General features: G+C 32.0%; 1 protein-coding gene and 1 long non-coding RNA gene across 3 annotated transcripts in view; one reads left to right on the top strand and one right to left on the bottom strand.

Annotated features, from left to right (window-relative positions):
• The window catches only part of LOC139501167 (histone-lysine N-methyltransferase MECOM-like), a 67,040-nt gene that overhangs the window by 36,757 nt on the left and 7,351 nt on the right, over nucleotides 1–22,932 (bottom strand). The window contains exon 1 of one of the 2 annotated variants that reach the window (XM_071290158.1): nucleotides 14,637–14,676. The exons of the other annotated variant lie outside the window; for it this stretch is intronic. The gene's annotated coding sequence lies outside the window, so the exon portion shown is untranslated. Of the gene's footprint in view, nucleotides 1–14,636; nucleotides 14,677–22,932 lie in introns of those variants that run through there. 2 annotated transcript variants of the gene reach the window in all.
• LOC139501168 (uncharacterized) lies at nucleotides 7,266–11,414 on the top strand. The gene is made up of 3 exons (XR_011658479.1): nucleotides 7,266–7,411; nucleotides 9,413–9,611; nucleotides 11,025–11,414. It is a non-coding gene; the product is annotated as an uncharacterized lncRNA (long non-coding RNA).

Here is a 22,932-nt window from a genome sequence, read left to right as displayed (position 1 = left end):
AGGCGATTGTACGTAATGTGCTTTTAGTGAATATAAACGATGACGAGGCCTCACGAATAAATATAAATATGAAATATACTGGAACATCGATTAGCATAGATCGAGCAGCAGAATAAACTTCCACATAAATCTCGAAGTTATTTACGCCGGATAATATAGACTGTGCTCCTGAATAAAGTTGTCAAATACATTAATTTGTGTTTTTTACTTCTACAAGAAATTTGATTCAAATGCTAATTACGCACCATTTGCTGAGCAGAGAATCATTCTAAGCCAGGAACCGTCTATACTAACTGATAACAGTAAGAATAGAAAGTCTCTGTAAAAAGGCAGTCAATACTAACAGAACTGCCATGTATTAACTTAATGATACATGTACATCAAGTTCCAGCACCTCACCAAGCACCCTTGCCTTGCATACTGAGATGGCAAACTGGTGTGTGTCAGTATTTAATATAAAACTGCGTAGGTTCATATCGTTTGATTCAACGTTTGTTTGGTTATTTTTTAGGATCGTTGTAAAATTATATCTAAATCTTTGTTAAAATACGATTTTAAATTGTTCAATTCTTTCTATTTCATAATTTTGTCAAAGTCTACTTTTTAAAGTTTTAAATTTTACAGAAAAAATGAATATTCCAATTTGATTTGAAGAAAATCTTTTTTGAACTGTCATGACATGGTGTTGCAAAGCTGATTACAGGTAACTATAACATACAGTAATTTTCCATTACGACAGTGCGTGTATTCTCGGGTGTGTATAACGTATAGTTTTCTAGAGAACATCCTGTCTACGTGTAATACAGATTGATGACATTATACAACATTTGTTTGGTTAAATGTGATAAGGTATCTGTGTCCATTCCCTATTTCAACACCACTAATTTTTCGAAGAAAAAAAATCAAAAAAAAAATTATATGAAATTAAGAAGAAAAGTAGCAAATATAAACTTCATTAATTGCGCATTGAGTAAACATAATTCCAATATTGCATGAACAAATCCGTGAGAAAACGTATATATACATGTATGAATAAAGATGTGTTTTAAAAGACCTATTGGCATTATTTCACACTAGGACCTAAGATAACTAGAACTAAGCAATGGTTGATCCAGAAATTTTCATAAGTGGGGACTCATTGACTGCCTTAGAGGGGTCACGTCCAGTCATGCTTCCGTGATTCCCTATATAATCTACCATTTGTTTCCCAAGATTTAGGAGGGGGGCTGGTACACACATATATATATAAATATACCTCTGCGGCCATTTGAAAAGAAGGGGGTCTCAACCCAGGACAAAAGGGGGAGGGGGTGGTTCCAACCATATGTCCCCATTCAAATACATTGATCGTTCAAAAAAAGGGGTGGTTCCAACCCCCGAAACCCTCCCCCCTGGATCCGCCACTGATACCTAGTATGCATATAATTAAGAACAGCTTTGAATATATGCATATAAAATAATGGTACGTTTAAAAACCGTTCAGGATCTCCTGGTTGCACACAGGACATTAAGTAACTTAGGACATGTATATATAATAGTGAGAGTTCAGGGTATACATTCGATAACTAACATATTTTATAATTTTGTAATTTTTGTTTTGATAAAATCAGAGACATATAATACATGTATTGAGACATATATAATACATGTGTCTCTGAAAAAATCAAACCATCTTTAAAGAATTAAGTTATTTCAGTTTGAATCGACTGTCTTTTGCATTAGAATTCCAAAACGTTAATGTTATTTACAAATGCCAAAACCTGCAAGAAAGAAACATTTATATTCGGTGATTTTTACACTAAACGTTTTCGTAATTTGTTTTAAAAATATTAAAAAGTACATGTACATCGTTTTTTCAAGATTTGTATAGTAACTGGTTTAAGGTAAGGTTTGCGTACACAGGGAGATAACTCGAATTCAAATAATTGAAAAAAGGAGGGACCCGCCATTTTGAATTGCTTTGAATAACCAATGTTCGATAACTACAATATTATCGAAAATAAAACAACACCTACCTCAAATTTGCCGTTTTGGTGTAATTTTATCAAAATTTGAATCGTACAAGTAACGTTATGACCTTCAGTTTGTTAGTTTTCATTATATGACGTCACGTTTATCCATAACGTCTATGTGCAAAAACAATTCATTAAGTTTCGCGGAGTTTTATTTTATTTCATAAATGTACATTTTTATGCCCCCGCTGTAGCAAAGGGGGCATTAAGTTGTATCTTTGTCTGTTTGTACGTTGATCCGAATGTACGTATTATAGTGTACGTCTGTTTTTACAAAATTGGTTTCCATTCTCTTACTTTAGAATAGTCTTCCTCAACCAACTAATATAAAATTTATGCACAATGCTTTTTGCCACAAAAACACAGAATAGATTTTAATTTTGATGTCGTCACTTTTACAGTTATAGATTTATGAATGGTCGGACAGGGGATATCTTTCTCCATTCTCCCGTCCCATTTTTCTTGTCTCCCGCCATAAAAACTAAAAAAACATCAACTGATGTATGGGAAGCTGATTTCAATAGAAATCGGTCTAATATTAATGTGTTTTTTATGGCTTGTCCCCGTCTTGTCCTTTCACAAGACAGGTTTTGTTGATTCTGCTTCAAGAACCCCGGTAACTTTTTCACTGATTGTTAAGCTGTCTTTTATTGAATTTGTAAGTCTGATGCACGCCGATTCCGATTTTTTATACAGTATTTATACATATAAATACAAATTATAGAAACGCAGGATTGAATGAAAACGGCACATTTTTGTGACACTTTTAGTCAATTTAGTTTAAAAATTTACATAATGCGCCATGTGTTTTACTTATAGAGAATGCATATATTCTCAGATAATTTTATTGCAGAGTTTTTACGTATGACAGACTGTTGAACTTGGTCTTTTCCGCAAATACGCACACAACCCACACGTTTACATCATTCGAAATTTATTTTATTTGTATCAATCACTTTTACAACTGACGGAGTGTTCTAATAGTAATTTTTTATGGATGCATTAAGACACCAGGCCCGTAGACAGGAATTTCCAAGGGGGGAGGGGGGGTTTGTTGGACTCACAAACTTGACTTTAACAGTCACAATTCGAACAGAACATTGACTTTAACAGTGCTTATTTGTTTTCAAGGGGGGGGGGTTCGTCCGAAACCCCCCGCCCCTGGCTACGGGTATGGACACAACTATTTTATTGTGTCGTCCTGAAGTATTTGCCACTGGACATTTTACAACCTCTTACTAAACAAACTTAGAAGTAAACCTATGCATATCAGTCAACTTTGAATCAATTTATCTAAAAAACGAGGATGGTTATATGTGTCTCTACACATGCACGGACTCACTATAAAATCCAGGAAATTGCTAGTTTTAAGTCTTTCTCCGTATATATAAGAGATCATAATAAAGTAGTGACGACGCTCGGAGTATTTTTATGAGGTCGTTTTCTGAGTTTCTCGTTTCTGTTCTCCAACTTTACTTTGCTTGATGAAATTTAAATTGCGAGACGCTAATTAATAAACTATGATCTATCTATCGGCATGCGTCGTTATTTGGGATACGTCACGGATGACCGATGGTCATATTCAATACGATATACCAATCATCATTTGAATTTGGGCAATTGATCTTTAATAATTAGGACTAATTGGTGATGGCAGAGAATAAGTCGCTGGTGATGTTTAAAAACATATAGAAGTAAACTTTGCAAAAAAAAGGTTTCCTCGGAAAAAATTATGAAAATATATGAATATGCTAAATATTTTTTTTTCCCGAAATAATAATTAAAGACGTTTAGAAATAACAAATTTTCACAGTTGGGAAATTTTCAATTCAAGTTATTTCATTTTGAAAACGTTGAAAAATATAGATCTTATTATATGTTAAATGTGGGCCGCTTGGAGATCAACTTGTGAAACCCTGCATAATTAGGATTTGTACAAGGCCTTGTTATAATGAATATTATCGCCAATATCACCATAATTAAATAAAGAACAGATACAATATTCGCCTAAAGAGTTTGCCATCTAACAATTCAAAATGAAATGTTGAGTCGAAACTGAGGTACCAAATCTATAAAAAGAATCACTATTTTAGTCGAAATTAAACTGTATATAATATTCTTTTTTTCAAAACTCCTGAAATAATTTAACATTAACTATAGAGAGCTTACATATGCAAATCTGTTTAAAAGTATGTGAGCGTAAATAAAATTTGTTTATTACCCCCCCCCCCTTTTTTCCTTCTATAAAATTTAATTGTAAACGATTTTCGTTCTTAATTTGTGTTTGCTCATTAACTGGTGTTCATGCTGTCAAAAAAAAAAATGTCTCCTTGTGTAAAAGTTATTGATAAGAAAAAATTGAAGCTTCCAGAAGAATAACGGTACGTCTAAACACCGCTTGAAGGACCTCCTGATTGCACTCATGACATACGAAGTGCACTCAGGACCCTTTATAGTCATCGCACACAGGATGGATGCATATATTCTTTATACGCTTCTTATTTTAGAGTTAAATTTGGTAGAATTTGTAATTCTTAGAAAATAATAAGGGCACGTGTCACTGATTACACAACTACTGAGCCATGAATTATCCAATCAACAAAATTAATTGGATTATCTTTATTGTTGTTTTATACATTGTGTTGTTAGTACAGTGTGACCATGCGGGAAGTAATATTGTGACGTCTAGAATGAATATCACGATGTTTTAAGATTTTCGTCTTTTATTAAAATTTCGTTCCATAAATTTTTAAGTTTTATTCTTAATTTTATTATCATGTCCTGGACCAGTAATTAATTCTTTGCACGAGTTTGAAAAGGGAAATAATTATAAATGTTCATACTTTAAAAGAATTTATATTAATTAAAGTTTTGTATATGGAATCCGTTCTAAACGGTAAAAGCCGTACTTTTCAAACAATCAAACTCATATACATGTAGTTAGATGTTATTTCTCATTTTTATCGAACTTGTCCAGGAATTTTATTTTTGAGTTATACGAATATTTTAAGAAATCCGTTTTTATTAAGTTTTTTTTCTCTAATTAAAGTCGTTTTGTCCAGTTTCACAAGCCTGAAACGAATTTCAATGCGAAAATAAATTCTGAAAATGAACTTGTCTCCGTTTTCATCTCCGTGTTTTGAAAATTATGATATTTTGGGTATAATTATTTCTAAAAAATATGTAAGTTAGATTGTAGTAGCGAGAAATTTTAAAAAGAAGATGTGGTATGATTGCTAATGAGACAACTATCCACAAAAGACCAAAATGACACAAACATTAACAAAGAAAGACTATTTCGAAGACAGTTTATTGACACGAAATCCGTTCAAACCACGACTAAGTCTTCGTGCACAGATTTTCGTTAAGGTTAAACTGAATATTGTACATAATTGTCTTCTCTTGTATAATGGTTTGTTGAGAATAAAGATATACAAATGTAATAAAATTTGATATTCAGTCAACATTGTGTTTGTTTAAAAACTTGATTTAGAGAGAGAGAGATAGAGAAAAGAATCACACTGAAAAACAAAAATCGAACTTGTTACAGAAAAAAAAAACGCAACTATAAAATAATTTTCTTTATTCCTGAACTGCAAAACACAACAAATTAATTTACCCGTCATCATGAAAAATAAACTGAAAAAGCACATCGAATGAGATATATGTTTTATTTTTTCTATATGCAAATTCATGTTAAAGGTAAAACTGAACTAAACAATACAATTCCAAAAAAACAATAAAGATAATCCAATCAATTTTGTTGATTGGATAATTCATGGCTCAGTAGTTGTGTAATCAGTGACACGTGCCCTCATTATTTTATAAGAATTAACATATCTATCTAAGTTCGATTCAGGCGCGGATCCAGAGGGGGGGGGGGTTCCGGGGGGGTTCATGTGTGCAGATATGATTACGGTAATGGGTCCTGAGTGCACTTTGTATGTCCTGAGTGCACTTTGTATGTCCTGAGTGCACTCAGGAGGTCCTGAGCGGTTGTTTAGACGTACCCGAAGAATAAATCATTTCCTGAACCTAAAATACATTTATCTGTAATTAAAGAAAATTCGCCTAAAACATTCTCTCATATAATTAAACAATTAATTGTAAAATAATTAATTCAACGTCGGACTTTCTGTCTGTTTACTAATACTTTTCTTGTTCAGTTTAGTTTATACCCATAATAGATGAACGGAAATAAGTACTTTTTTTAGGAAAATTTACAATTAGATGAACGGAATTAAGTACTTTTTAGGAAAATTTACAAATCAAAATTTCAAAAACAAAATTCTACACTTTTTACCTGGATGTTTTTCTCTGTCTCGAAGCCGCAACCTTTGACCCCGTATCAAACGTAGCGACCAACACCTCACATGACGTATTCTCGATGTTGAGGTATTGACAATATACAATCACATTTATCAATCACATTTATCAATATACAGCAAGTAAGTAATTTGGTGTTGAATGCCAGTAGATCAGAATTTGTTAATTGAACTTTACCTGTTTAAGGGGCACTAGCTGCCAAATTCATGTTCTTCATCGATTTTAATAAAATTCACATAACGTGTATATAGTGTTGAATTGTTTATTAAAATGTTGCGCACAATCTTGGCTGATATGCATAAAACCATTATATTTCATGACACTGCATGAAAAAGAAATTGACTTATCGCATAATACCAGAACCAGAGACATATATATTGTATCTAATATCTCTGCCAGAACTAAAAAATAAACTACAGTAAGTCCACATACACATAAGAGGGTATGGATGTGAATTAACAGAATAGAGAACAAAGGACAAAGAAAAAAAAGGAATAAAGAATAGTGAAAGAAAGAGAATAATGGAAAAAAGTGTAAGTTATTAAAAATATAACTAAAACAAGAATGTGTCCCCAGTACACGGATGCCCCACTCGCACTATCATTTTCTATGTTCAGTGGACCGTGAAATTGGGGTAAGAACTCTAATTTGACATTAAAATTAGAAATATCATACCATAAGGAACATATATACTAAGTTTCAGGTTGATTGGACTTCAACTTCATCAAAAACTACCTCGACCAAAAACTTTAACCTGAAACAGGACGAACGAACGGACGAACGAACGGAGGCACAGACCAGAAAACATAATGCCCCTCTACTATCGTAGGTGGGGCATAAAAAGAAGACAGAAAAAAAAAATACCCCTCCGAGACGAGCCTTACATGCACTGTTATTACCCAAGGTTAATTTTACGGCGGCACATTTTATTTTGGCTTAGAAATAAACATAATTGACAAGTTTCCTTCCCCTGCATTCTCGATCCCACATGTAAATAGCACGGTGATTTCAAAAAGACATTGATACATCATTACAACACTTGCCGTCAGTATTTGAATATATTGATTAAGAAGGTATAGAAGATTAATGCACGCACACTATTATCCACCACTGGCCTAAATAGTTAGTCCGCAAACAACGAGGGTCATAAAAACCCAGCACTTTGAACACAGCCACCGGCATGGTGTGAATCTGAAAGCTTCCCACTATCCATTTCTACCCATAGAAAACTTTTGCCTTTCATTTATCAAAAATGAAATATGTTGATATTATAATAATGGTATATAAGAATTATTGGGGAATTCAAACCATTCCTATTGTAAGTGATAAAACTAAATTTATATCAGGGTGATTGAAATGAGGAAAAAAAAGGGGGAATCAGGAGTTCAGGGCCCCCTGTTTGGGAAAAGAATTGGTTGATTATATATGGAATCACTGAGTCATGGCAGGAGCAGGCCCCTCTTAGGCAGTCGGTGGGCCCCACTTATGAAAAATTCTGGATCCACCACTGTGGTCATGGTGGTCATCAGTTGTATTATCTTTTAAAAAAAAAATTACACCTGTATAGTGTATATTCTTTAGTGTAAATCAAGGGAAAATACTGTGAACTATCTGTGCATTGGGGCTTATTAAAAGGTATTTCGGGGGGAAGAAAGAAGGGAGGGTGAGTCCATGGGAGGTAATCCCCACCCCTTTCAATTTGAGAATATGCTATTATCTTGTAAACGGTCCAGATCACCATCCCTAAACCATATATATTCTTGAATGGGACGATAAAACAAATCAAATGAAATTAAAAGGAGGTCTTTGGGGGTTACCCCACTCTGTTCAATTTGAGAATGTGCTATTATCTTGTGAACGATCCAGATCCCCACCCCTAAACCATATATATTCTTGTCGGGGACAATAAAATTAATAATGAAATAAAATAAAAGTGAAGTCCCACCCCCTCTAGTTTGAAAACTTGTAAACGGTCAAGATCCCCACCCCTAAACCATATTTATATATTCTTGTATAGAACAATAAAACAAATCAAAGGAAATATATGGAGAGTCCATGGGGTTCACCCCCACCCCAACATGTTTGAGAAACTTTTAAATGGTTGAGATCCCCTGTCATCCAGTGGTTAGGTGAAAAAATTTCAGGATCCCTGATCCCCACCGTCAAACCATATATATTCTTGTATGAGACAATAAAACAAATCAAATGAATATAGGATCATCCCCTTTGTCTTGGGTTGGGAACCCCCCTTTTTAAAATGGCTGGATCCGCCCCGGCATACCATCTAGCTAGCTATAAAGGCTTTAAAAATATGAAATCAAACAAGGAAATTAACAGTGTAGGCAACTGTTTTGAATTTAAAAAAAAGTCTTTTACATATATATAACAATGTTAAATTTTTTGTGCATTTATTTTTGCTTATCGTATTTTCAATAATAGACAAAATTGCATGATTGAATATTGTAATTTAAGAAAAATCAGCATACATGATATAAAATGGGAAGTGGAAACTGGGAATTTGACAAAGAGACAACAACCCAATCAAAGAGCAGACAATGGCCGAAGGTCACCTATGGGTCTTCAATGCAGTGAGAAAAATTCGGCACTGGTCTTCAGCTCATAAATATGTATCAGAAATGAAAACGAGATACAGCTTTCAGTTGTATTAATAAAAACCTCACAATAAGTTCTGAATATCAGAATATACAGTATTGCAAGATTCTCTCAAAATGTACACATAGAGCTGAAAAACTGTCAGTGACTGTAAAATTAATCATGCTTGCATTAAAGTCCATGGAGTCCATCTTAATATGCATACTCTCGTACAAAGGAATATAAGTATGCAATAGACATCAAGTTTTCAAAAATAAGAGTATCTATGTCATTAATTTACGACAAGATCTTAATCAAGTAATAATTTCGGTTTGTTTAAATATTTCGGAGGTTAGTATGACCTCCTCTTTGGTGATGATGTTTTCGTTTTAAAGTTGGGAAAATTGTTTGTACATGTACCAACAAAAATAAAAACACAAATTCAATCTAGAATTATGTTTTTATCATTTTTTTATGTTTAGGTTGTCAGCAAGATGAAAAGGACAAGTATGCAGTTCAAAATTCAAAATGTGGATAAGTTGAGGTTCTTGGTCTTACCTTTGCAGATTTTCATATTTTGCATGAATGAATTCAAAGGTTATATGATGGACAGCAGAGAAAGAAAAAAACAACTTTTCAATTATCCTGCTCCTGGATAAATGTAAAACATCTTGTTTTTCGGTAAGTTTTATGCTCTGTTTTGATAGTGTTACTGCATTCATCTTTCCAGTCTTTCCTCTAAATTGTAAGTTTTTGGTGAGTGTTCACCATGAATTTCAGTAAGTAACTTGTGGATTTACATGTATATACTCAAAATTTAGTACTAATATTAATGGGATTTTAGCATGACATCCTGCCAAATGCTTGTTAATCATGTTTATGTTCCAGAACAAACAAGTATTTGGACTGTACGCATACAGTCTGCCCAATTTTAAGAAGTTGGTCAAGTTTATTACAAACAAATGTACAGTACAGATCAACATAACTGAAATCTTTAATAGATTAATACAAAAAGTTTAATTGCAGTTAAAATAAAAACACAGGTTTGGTTGAGCTGGTACCAGACAGTACAAGTATACTTAAATGGTCTGACTGTACACATATGGTGGGACTGTAAGTTCTGGACCATAAAAGTAAGATCCGAATACTGATATGGTCTGGAACATTTATACATGTCTTAAAATTAATATCAAACACATTGGTGTTTTTGAACTTGGTAATAAGTTATGTGATAGAACTATAATGTTTTGGGATATCAAAATCAAAAATATCCCATTTTTACTTTTAATAAAGAAGAAGATTATTGATGTATGTTTAAATGTATATTAAAATGAGACAGCAAGCCAACAACACAAAAAAAAAGGATAAAACATACATATTTTGTTTGTATCAATGTTATAATTTCCAATATGTTCAAGGTATTTTTTCATTGAAATAAAACACAAATTGAAATCTGTCTGAACTTCAAAAGCTTAAAGAAATATTGTTTCTGTTGTCTGCATTTTGTATAATATATATTGCAAATTCTTGTGAATAATGGAATGTTATTATAGTTGTCTAAAGTTTTAACTTTTAACATTGATCTTTATACTGTTAATTCATAAATTATTGCGTGCATTTATTATTGCGATTCTGTCATTTTAGACTTAAATGCGATTTTAAATTTTACGATTTTGAAAAATCCTGTTTAATCCATATAAAATATTTCATAATACGAGTTTAAATTATTGCGTTTACAACTCCGTTGCATTTTTTGCAATAAAAAAAAACTTGCATTAATTCCGAATTTACAGTATATATATATATATATTATGTATATAACTTGGGAAAATACCCAAATTTTATAAAGAAGAATAAATTAATTGATTGTTATATGGTATTAGAATAGGAAGATGTGGTATATTGCTAATTTGACAACCCTCCATCAGAGACCAAAGGATGTAGGCCGTTAGCAACTGATGACACTGGACAACCTTTAACAATCAGTAAAATCCATACCGCATAGCTATTTTTATTGAAAATCATATTATTGCTACATGTATGAAAACAATTTTGTATAATCCATTGCTTTAGATTTTATTGGTTCTTTTTCAGAAGGATTGAAATTCACCACCTTAAATAAATGGAGAAAACATAGAAACAAGACCAGAATAAATTCAAAGAAAAAAGTTGGATCAGTTATTATTTTCATCACTCAGTCAATGATTTGAAGTTCTTTTAAATTCAAAAAAATATTGAAACCACAATAATGTCAAAGTTCTGTGCTGAATGTCCAAAAAGTGGACTATACCATCAAACAATGCTGGATGATAAGAAACTATTAATGTTTTGTGTTGAGGGATATTGTGAAAAAAATAGATTTACTTAAATAGCTACTAGTATGTTAAGCCTAACAATAGAGTTTTTATTGATTTCAAATGGCAAATAATTGTGTTTCAAGAAAGTATTCTATAATTCATGAATAAACATATATTGATACTTACATTATCTGCTTTGTTGTTTAAAAGTTTAGTTTTGAACAGTTAAAGAACAATATGCTAAATTAACATTTCCCAAGAAAAAAAGATATTCAATTAAAAAGATTCATCTTATAATAATTTACTACCAAATAGAATACATTGTAACATACACATTACTGTTTATTTATATCTATATATTTACAATTAGAATCCCATAGGATTTTAATTTGTCCCATGGGATATTAAAAATCCCATGGGATAATAAAAATCCCATGGGATAATAAAAATCCCATGGGATTTTTTTTGTCCCATGGGACAACAAATATCCCATGGGACTACAATAATCCCATGGGACCAAAAAAAATCCCATGGGATTTAACCAAAATCCCATGGGATAATGGTAAATCCCATGGGATTTTGCCCTGTCCCATGGGATATTGAAAATCCCATGTTTTTATAATTCAAATTGCAAAATAAATATGAAAGTAACTGTAGAAAACCAATGAAATTATTGAATCCCATGTAATTCTGCACATTTTGGTTATATACATGATATTGTAGCTCTTGTTTGAGGCGGCGGCGGATTTGCAAATGAGTGTTTTGCAAATTAAAAGTGTCCAGTGTTCATTATTGAAATAAAAAAATAGTTTGGACATGATTATCTTCTTTGTTTAAAACGGGTGCCATCTACGTAAGCTGCAAGATATTGTTATGACCGGAACACCTGAATAACCCTTCATTTTAACGTGTTCACGACGACTGCGCCAACTTCCCATAACAACAACATGGAAAGCTTAAGATCGAGTATATTAAAGTAGCCCCATATTCTTATTATATAGGAAGCATATTTTATTCTAATTCGATTAAAAATAAAGTATACAATGAAACAAAACAATATATTTCAATCAATAAAATTTGAAAAAAAACAATCAAAACCAGATTGACTTTTAAACTCAAATCTTTTTCCTGTTTGTGATTGAAAAAAAAAATCCTGTTTTTTCCAGAAAGAGAAGAAGTCTGTGCCTTTAAAATGTTGGATCAAACAAGTTACATCGGTACATTTTCACACCCTTCCACCCACCTCTTTTTCTTGTTTTTTTTATAGGTACTTTTTTCTATTTTCAACGATTAACTTTTTTTTGGTAAGGTCTCATAAATTATGTACCACTGGACGTGAATATAATTAGATACAATTCAAAATTATAGTAAAAAACCTGAGTTTTTCCTTTTCTTTTTTTTTAGTTTCATCTGTATCCAAACTTACATTCAATGTGTGGACACGTTTCACGAAAGTAGGAGGAGTTATAACATACGCCTTGCTTAACTTAATAACATGTTCGGGTGTCCTGATTACTAATGTTGGGTATATTTAACTTACTCATCACTCGGTCATCCAATAAAAACCTTGTGATCATAACCAAATCATCTTTTTATGGTCGTTTAATTTGGCAATAATAATAACCAAAAGGCTGTAATAACATCGCATAGATAAACAAAGTACCAAAATGTTTTCTTGGGTCAGGATTATTAAATGAAGCTTCAAAACATGTAAATTTACAGAGAATGGGTCTTTTTACGTGTTTTATTCTCTTTTCTGTTTTATTTTCTTTGTTAGACAAAAGAACAATTTAGTTTTAGGCGCTAATGGAACGACCAAACTACTGGACCTTATGATGAAATTATCAGACCATTAAAAGGACATGATTATTATATCAAAATTAAAAAGTTAATAAATAGACAAAATTACTATTGGTCATGTAGAAATAACTGGTGTCTATTCATTCAGATAGCCGCCTGGACCTACAGCGACCTCTTTTCGACTAAAGACTAAATAATTGCTTTTATGTATATAGCATTCATTACTTTTCCTTCTGAGCAAAAATATGATTTATGAAGATATACCTGCGCTTTAAAGGAGAGCACGTGTGTATCTGGTCTTGAAACATGCATGTAAACACAAGGTTATAAAGACAAAATTGTTCACGCACTAAATCTAGACCGGATATGGGAAGATGTGGTGTCAGTGCCAATGAGACAACTATCAAAATAACAATTTATAAAAGTAAATCATTATAGGTCAATGTGCATAATATATTGAATTTCCAGTGTGTGTGACGCAAGAAATAAATAACGTGTTGTTTTCAATTTTTTTATTTTGTTCATTGCATTTCATAGCTAACTTCATTATGTGTAAAAGGGAGATGGCAAATTTAATTACATGTATATTAACTGCAATGGTACATGTATTACAAGTATATTTAAATTTATAAACAGATAATAAAATAAAACAAAACTTTATTTGTCTGTAACCGTGAGACGGACTAACTAAATTCATGTTTATGAATACATGAAAAATGACAATTTTCTTTTTTCGACCTTCAATTTCAAAATAAGTTTTCGTTATAGGGAAGTTATACAGGAGGAAGAATTGACATTTGGCCCCTTGCTATCTTTTCAACTTTCTTTATAATATAATAGTTATTTCGTCAATTAAGAGACATTTACTTCCTCCTGTGTCTTTCCTTGTTAACATAAGTTGTGAAATTATTCGCTCATTTAAGACAGGAAATACAGTCTTCACTTTCATACTTTCCCATACACGGACGAACGAAACATTCGTATGCTTATCTTGTTTCGGAGATTCTTTGTAAAATCTAAACATACCTATTTGAGGTTTCTGCGTTTATTATTTTCCATACCGTTTTTCAAAATATAAGAGACAGGTCGAAATAGGCATCTGCTAAGATAAAACTGGCACCTTTTACTGTAATTCAAGTAATACGTATACCACAAGACATAAAACAACCTGACAAGGTCTGTACTCAGTCTATAGTTGAGAGGAAAAAAAAACTTATCAATACAACTTTGCTTGGTCTAGATTCCAATACTTGTAACAAAACATGTCATTATACTTTGTGATACATTTCAGTCAAACATTGCAAAATAAGATTGTTGTGTTAGTTACTTAAATGTCCAGTGGCAAATACTTCAGGCATATTTAGGACGAGTTCAAATATATGTAATTCAATTTATTACATATATTCTTTGTTATTAGCAATAACAAGTTTCAATTATTAGATATGATAGTTTTATGATGACCATTTAACCCTGACGCTCTTTTATCAATTTAATTTTATCAATTTAATGTAATGAAATGAAATTAAAATACAATATTTTCTCAATATCTTTGAATGTTTATACAAAAGCAATAACTTTTTCTTGGTGTAAGAAAGAAAGTTTTACTAACCCGCTAAATCTTCTTGATATCTCCCATATTTGTTTAAATTTGTTTAAAAAGGACTAAATTTAACCATTTGAAAACCACACATAAATTTAACTTCACCATAACAGGGGCGAATGTCTTATACAAATAGTTTCTTTTTACAAATTGTTTATAAGGAAAAATTCAAATAAATTATCCGGTTTTTCAAAACGTCTCTTAAGATATAGATATAGAACAGTTATATGATAAATGATCTTAGGTGGTTTGGCAGTATACATTGAAAATTCGTTTCCGCGTGTCGTTATCTTTGAAAGGTGTGCGACTTCTGTCCACTGATGACAGCAAACGGATTACGCGACACAGTCAAACAAGATAACCCTTTTAAAGTAGAGGAGCCACGAAAGATCTCTCCTCATGGCTATAGTCAAACGTTGCTATGATATGATAGACATTACCATTGAGAGGAATCTCCAAACTTAGTCTACTATTTAAGATAACTATGTATCTTTCTATCAATGTTAAAAGTTCAGTTTGCATACGGTGATATGTATAGATTAAGACTAATTAACAATATAAGTGAATATAAAGGATTAGATAATTGTGACGTTAAGAATTTTGCAAGATACAGCTTGTGCGTTATGTTGGCAAACTATTTTATGGGGTTGCATGCTTCGAAAATATGCAATAAAGTCGCTTGAACAAAATATAAAGTTAACGATAAGACAGGAACCTAACACAGCAATTAACAGAACAAGGGTTAGGATAGGTCATGCAAACGAGAAGCTTCAAGTTTGCTTGTTCACAAGGTAACGACAGTCTGTATGAAGATATGCCACCTTACCCGGACACACTATTCTGACTTCGAGCCGACCATGCAGATTGTGCTCTTACTCCTTAAGGTGGTACCCAACACTTTAACTAAAATTAATTTGGCTCGTTTAATTTTCCTAAAAATTTTACAAAGCATTTACTTTGACCCTTTAACCAAAATATAAAAAAATAAAAAAAAAATAAACCAACCATTTTATCAGAAAAATTACACTGGTTATATAGCAGTTTGACAAACACTAATTTTGATCATTGAGAAGCTTAATATTCCCTTAACAACACAACGTTATTAAAACGTTTAGCTGATTTTAAGTCTTTAGTTTGACCAAACCGGGGTTTTAACACAATCATGCATTAGACATTACTGTCATCAAATCCCTTGGATATTAAATTGACCCTTTCTGGTAAAGCTACGCTAAAACCCTTGCCAAATGGAATGAAATTCAAAACAGTGTGGCTGTGGCCATTGATTGACACATTAAATTCATCCATTGACTGGGACAATTTAGGTGAACGTTTGTATATAACGACCACTGCTCACTATGTACTTTTTAAAGACACTTATACTATGGGGTCACCAAAGGTTCTCAACACCTTAATAAAGTAATTCGAAAAACTAATCAGAAATAACACGATGTTTTGATTTATATCAATTATATAAATCAAAACATAAAGGTTATTCCTGATTAATTTTTTGAATTATTTTATAATTAAAGGCGTTAAGAAACCTTTGGTGACCCCACAGTTTAAATGTCTATCGTAGGTACGTCGTGAACAGTGGTCGTTACAGACAAACGTTCATGTAAATTGTCCCAGTCAATGGATGAATTTAATGTGTCAATCAATGGCCACAGCCACACTGTTTTGAATTTCATTCTAAAGAAATTATAAAAGTTAAAAAGATTGTCTTCAAAGTTGATATCAACAACAAATTTGCCTAAAATGGGTCGTCAACACAATGAGAAAATCCAACACCCGGATGCATGCTTCAGCTGGTCCCTAAAAACAAAAATGTCGTCTTCTTTTCAAATAAATATATTATAATAGAAGTAATTATATAATGTCAGTAAATGTTGCATTAAAGGCATTGCAAAAGAGGGACGAAAGGTACCAAAGGGACAGTCAAACTCGTAAATCTAAAACAAACTGACAACGCCATGGCTAAAAATGAAAAAGACAAACAAAAAACAGCACACATGAAACAACATAGAAAACTAAAGAATAAACAACACGAACCCCCCAAAAAACTAGGGGTGATCTCAGGTGCAAGATGCATTAAAAATGCTAATTGTTTGTACCTCTAGTTGGGAGAATTTTAGGGTATTTTTTATCTTTTGTTTACTTTGTGTCTTGAATACACATGTATATGTATATGATAATAATAATTAATGATTTCATTGTTCTGTATATGATGACAATCCAGATTTTGAATTTTATATCAATGAAATCTTGAATTTTATAGTGAAATGTCAAATATATCGAAAATCTTGAACTTTATAATGAAGTGTCAAATATATCGAACGGTGAAATCGGTATCTCTGAAATCGACATCACATCAATTTCAAGTCAATCAGCAGTTTTCCCATGATTTTAAAAAACATAACTGTCATTGAAATCTATTATTTCAGGGAGGAAAATATCAGGTAGATGGCTTAAATGGTTCCTTTGTCACCTTAATAACACGTTCAATGTTTTGTTAGACATACAACCCCGTTTTATGTTCACAGGTTAATAGTCAATAATGAAAACAACACCCAAGTCTTTTTCTCTTTGATTGGGTATATCTTTATATATTCTGCTCGTTATCTTCAAATCAGTTGTGAGAGTGAGTAATCAGATTATCACGACAAAATGAACCATTGTTTGTATTATTCATTCAGAAAAAAAAGAAAGAGAGAAAGAATGGACAGATATAGATAGAAAGACAAACGACAGTTGTACACATCAAGGCTTATTGTTTAGGTTATTATGTCGGATCCTAGACTTTCAACATGGTCCACTCTAGCTCAAAAATCAGAAAAATGCAAATATTTATTTTTTTATTTTTTAGGGATTCGACTGGGCTCCAGGTGAACAATACATGCTGAAGATAGGTTAATGCCAGTATTTGAAGAAGATAATAGCTTACAATGATGGTTTGTAGTGACAGAAACATGCGTTTAACACTATAAAAAAGTCTAATCGGACATTCAATCAAGTATGTTTATATGTTGGTGGTCAATACCAATTAATTTAAATTAAAAAAAAAAACACGTTGTAATCATATGCTTGGGATAAAGCTACCCATGCATATGTGATGATCTATGTCAAGAAATAATGCTGGCGTTTTTGTAAGAAGCATGAAAAAAATCCTAGTGAATATAATTCAGTTATGTTAAAATTACAAAAATATAGCTAAAATACCAAAAAAATAAAAGACTCAAACAATTCGAAAATAAATAAAAACCAACTTAAATTTTTTATTTATAATTTACAGTTATTTCTCTACATTGCCAAAATGAATAATTTGATATTATTAATAATAATAATAAAAAATGTCATGTTAGGCAAAACAAAGAAGGTTTCTTTTTTTCCCTTTTTTATTGGTTTCTTCCTGTTTAATTGTTACTATGTGCACTTGCTAACTTCAATTTATTATCTAATCTTAAAAGCATTATTAATTGATGCCAAGTTTTGTTTGAAAGGAAAAACCTCTACGGAAGTCGCCTTTTTCGTGATCGATCCATTTTCGTTATCCGAATCCGCTCTTCGGCCTTATAGAAGCCAGACATTCGAATAAAACAGTTTGAAAATAAATTAAGCCCCGATGAAATAAATCTTGTACGTCTTTTGTAGGGTGGAGATAACGTTCTTACAAAAACATACCATCAATTTAGCTCTTCTGGCAAGAAGATCAGACGGAAACCATACAAGTAGTTTATATAACGTTGTCAATTTCACCGAAGCCTTTTCATTCGGAACAAAATTGATGAGTCGCGTTGCTACTATTATTATCAGATTTACTTAAACAGCCAGAAAGACAAATTAAGAACATTGTCATGTCCTTTCAAATTAGTAAACCAAAGATAGAACTGTGAAAGAACTTCTTTTTTTATCGGAAATTATAAAATGCCTTTAGACATGAAGTCGTGGAAATTGATTTGTTGTTTATTACACTGATTGAAAACCGTTATCATCTGTTTCGTTGTATATTTCTCAAATTAATTTCTTACTTCGATATGTCTCTTATATTAAACGGATGGTCATTGCTAAATTAACTGGTAATTTAAAACTAATCAAGTGTGAAATAAAGTGATAACTAAATCAATTGGTGATCACACTTGTCCATGTTTTCCCACAGTCTATATTTTAATGCGGTCTATATATATACATAACTCGTCTAAACATCAACCCAACATACATTGTATATATATGAGTCTGAAAGAAAAGATGACTGCACGGATTTAAATTTTTTCTAGAATTACCAAAGTAAATGTGTACAGAGAAAAATTTAAAAGGAAACGGTCACTTAACTACTTATTTTTTTCTATAATGACCCCCCCCCCCTCGGCCCCCTCCCACCCCTACCTTATGGTGTTAAATATTGAGAGAAAAAAATCCGAGTGATCGCGTTGAAAAACAAAATGAATTTGTTCGCGAAAAAAAATTTCTGACTAAAAAAAACAACATATTATACGCTCCTTAAAGTTAATGCTGACTCCCTAAAAGATGAAGAATTTTGGAATTTTCTGAATAGTTTGTAATCAAATGTACATTGTTTAAGTTATTCCGGGAGCACGGCATCTTGTATGCATGGAAGCATGTCTGTTTAAGGGGTTGGGATAGGTTCTCACTTAAACAAAAACGGGTGTTTGAATCATTTTGTTTTTAGAAAAAAAGATTGTTTCAGGAGGGAAGTGCAAATATGTGGTAATATATCATAAAGGAAAATAAGAAAGATTGTCTCTGTATCCAGAAAAAAAACCAAGATCAATCAAGCATTCCCCAAAAAGATAAATGTTTGGTTCCATTGAGAATTGTTTTTAAAGTGAAACAAGTTGTTTGCACTGAGAGAAAATAAATCATACCCCACCTAAGATGAGTGATCGGTCCCATAGTACTAGTACTAATGAAATCAGATGTCCTCTTGGGGAAAAGAGTTGTCAAGTCGTTATTCAATGCCAATACTAGTACTGGTATTGGTAAAGCTTATATAATTCCCCAAACTTGCTCAATTAAAAGATGTGCAGGAATTTTGCTCCTATAACTACTTTGCATTAATTATGATTGAGTGTTACAACATCCAACCATTTCATTAAAAACATTACTTCAATTAATAATAAAATATTTCACCGTGGTGTCATAGTTCAAAAAGACAGTCGTAATTTATTTAATTTGAAAAATAAATGTATATTATTATCAGGCCTGGCATGGGTAAATGGTTCCCAATGGTTTTCTCGTTATAAATCTTATACAACTTGTTAAAACTGTGCATCCCCGCATGTGGAAATTATGAAATACATCCAAGATAACAGCATTCACAGCTAATATATTCTTGGGTCACGGTGTTTAGCAACTATGTGGATGAGAAATTCTAATTTCTACTTTTCTCACATCTTCTTTATCTGTTAGGCATATGTTTGTTATTAATTTCATTTTCTCAATAAGAAAAACAGGATGACTTTAATTTTTGTGGCTGTTTCATGGTGTTTTCAGATGTTCATTTTTATCTCGTCGGTTTAAAAGATCTAAAATGACATCTCAGCGTCATCCACATTTTTCACAGTAACTAATAGAGGGCGCTCTTAGGGTTGTCCAATTCTTCAACTATATCATTGTTTCTTGTATCTGTTGATTTTGTAACGAAGAAGATTTTAAAGAAAAGTTTAAAAATTGTATTATAATTCCTACATTTTTGTTAAATACATATTGTGTGAATCGATTTCGATAAATCGGATAGATTATGTCGCCTCTAAGGAAGCCCCATGATTGTAAGTGCACATTTTGGATGATTCGTCCCAACAACAATTTTAATTGTTGATCAAAAGAAAATATATGGGACAAAATATTTGATGAATCTGATGTTTATTTCTACAAAAACACAAATGAACCCTGAAAAGGCGTTTGCTTAAAATTGTTTCACCACCTTCAGAAACTTCTGTTTTAGAACTGAATTAGCTCCATAATAAACCGAATCAACTCGAAATAGTTTTGTTTCTTTACTGGTTGTCATTCGTTGTCATTAAATTCTTCGAGACTCAAAATCTCTTTGCGTATATCTTTCCGTATCTTACTTGATTCGGTATTGGTCTCAGGAAACTATGCTTAGTGTCGAGGTAAACCCCATCATAGCTGCCAATCCGATTTAATGTTAGGTGTAATGGAGTAAGGCACCCTTAAGTTGACCCCCACGCAAAAGATGTAAAAGTGTAATGGGGACAACAATCAGCTTATAGTGAACGGACATTTTATTGTTAACCTATTCGACAAAAAGAAGATATTTTTACCCATACAATTTTTTCTTAGTATGTCCATACTTGGCATGAATGACAATTTAATTTTTTTTTAAATCCGTAAGCATTTCTTTTTTTTCCGCCACTAGATCCTCACACATTCCTCTCATAGCAAGTCTAGCTCCATAAGTTTATCAATGCTGATAACGATAAACATACTGCGGATGATGATCAATTGATCTATCAGATAAACAACTCATCCCACAGTTAAACTGACAATAAAATCAACAACCCATACACTTAAACTCATCGTTCTGTGTCAATACACTGTTAATAGCTGGTATGTAGTAATCAATAGGGTGGATATTTGGAACGGACTTGTCAGCAATGTTATGGCTTTGGGACTCGTGTGTTCATAATCGATTCATTCACGTGATGATACGATAATCGACACATCAAAAAGTAAAATAACAAAAATACTACACTCAAAACGGATATTCCCTTATCAAAATGCAAAATCAAAAGCCCAAACTCATAACACGAAAGGTAATTCACAGCCCAAGCAGGCTGTGTATTGTATCTTTCAATTTCTTAACCCTTTTAAGTAATGAGCACTATCGATGTTAGGTACAATATTTGAATGCCGGCAATTACGATCGGAAAGCAGATCATTTGTCGAATCATGTTTCGAAATACCAAATATCTCCATTATAAAAAAAAAGGATGAAAATAATCACTGCTCAAGTAGAAGTCTAGCTATGGCTTGCTCACTTTTAGTGCATATAAAATCTGTACATTTTTAGAAATTCAATAACTGTATAAGATACATGTGCATGGTGAATGATTGTTAGCATGAACAAATTGAAATTCGAAAAAATGCAAACAAGAAATCCAAACGGTTCAAATACAGAAAACTTCAGGAGCCTGTAATTCAGTGGTTGTAGTTTGTTTATGTGTTACATATTTGATTTTCGTTCATTTTTTTACATAAATAAGACCGTTAGTTTTCTCGTTTGAATTGTTTTACATTGTCTTATCGGGGCCTTTTATAGCCGACTATGCAGTATGGGCTTTGCTCATTGTTGAAGGCCGTACGGGTGACTTATAGTTGTTAATGTCTGTGTCATTTTGGTCTTTTGTGGATAGTTGTCTCATTGGCAATCATACCACATCTTCTTTTTTTATATTTCTTATTTAAACTCTCGGAAGAAATGTTTAGTGGAAGTACATTTCTAAAAGAGATTTTCCATTAGTTGTACAATCCCTGAAGTGAACTGTATTTTGTGTGCATGCATGTATTTGTATTTCCAAATAGAATAATTATTTACACTAATGATTCAGAATTTGCTTTTGAATTTTCTACCAGAAGCAATGGCATTATTCAACTCCTAACAAATTTATTGACAATCTATAGAGAATCTAAACACGTCTATGCATGCTCCATCTACAAAATGCAGTTCTTGTTTTAGTATATGCCATGATTGATGATATAGGGATGTTCATGTGATCTGTCAATAACAGACGAAGAACTTTTTATCTCCGCCTATTAATGTTTCTATTTGCAGAGTGAATCTTCCAATAAGAGGGTTTCCGCTGTAAAGACATTGAAAACTGCGGAAATTTACTGTATTCTTTGTTTTTGCTAATGATTTTTTTTTATTTCTGATGTTTTTAGAACATTGGAAAAATCAAAGACTGTACAAATAAACAAACTATTATAATTTAACCCATATACATGAATTTATTTTACCATGAAGGCATTTGCAATTTTAACAGTACTATATTCTTTCATGATATAGGGCTATACAATAAAAATAAAAAATAGTCTAAATAATTATCAAAAAGAATGGATGACAGAAATTTCACTTAAGTAAATTCAAAAGATGTCTCTATTTCATTTACAATACATACCATACATATACAAGTCATAACTAATTTTGAGATTTTCTTTACTTTTCGTTAATTTAATTTTAATTTTCACAAAGTGCGGACATGTTTCTTTGTATTCTTTCTTATATGTGTTAATATCAAAATCGAACAATCTTCTTTGTCTCAGCTAT

Source organism: Mytilus edulis, chromosome 13 (genome assembly GCF_963676685.1).
Source record: "Mytilus edulis chromosome 13, xbMytEdul2.2, whole genome shotgun sequence".
Taxonomy (NCBI): Eukaryota; Metazoa; Mollusca; class Bivalvia; order Mytilida; family Mytilidae; genus Mytilus; species Mytilus edulis.
The sequence above is the reverse complement of the archived record's forward strand: the minus strand, read 5'-3'. Positions and strand labels throughout refer to the sequence as shown.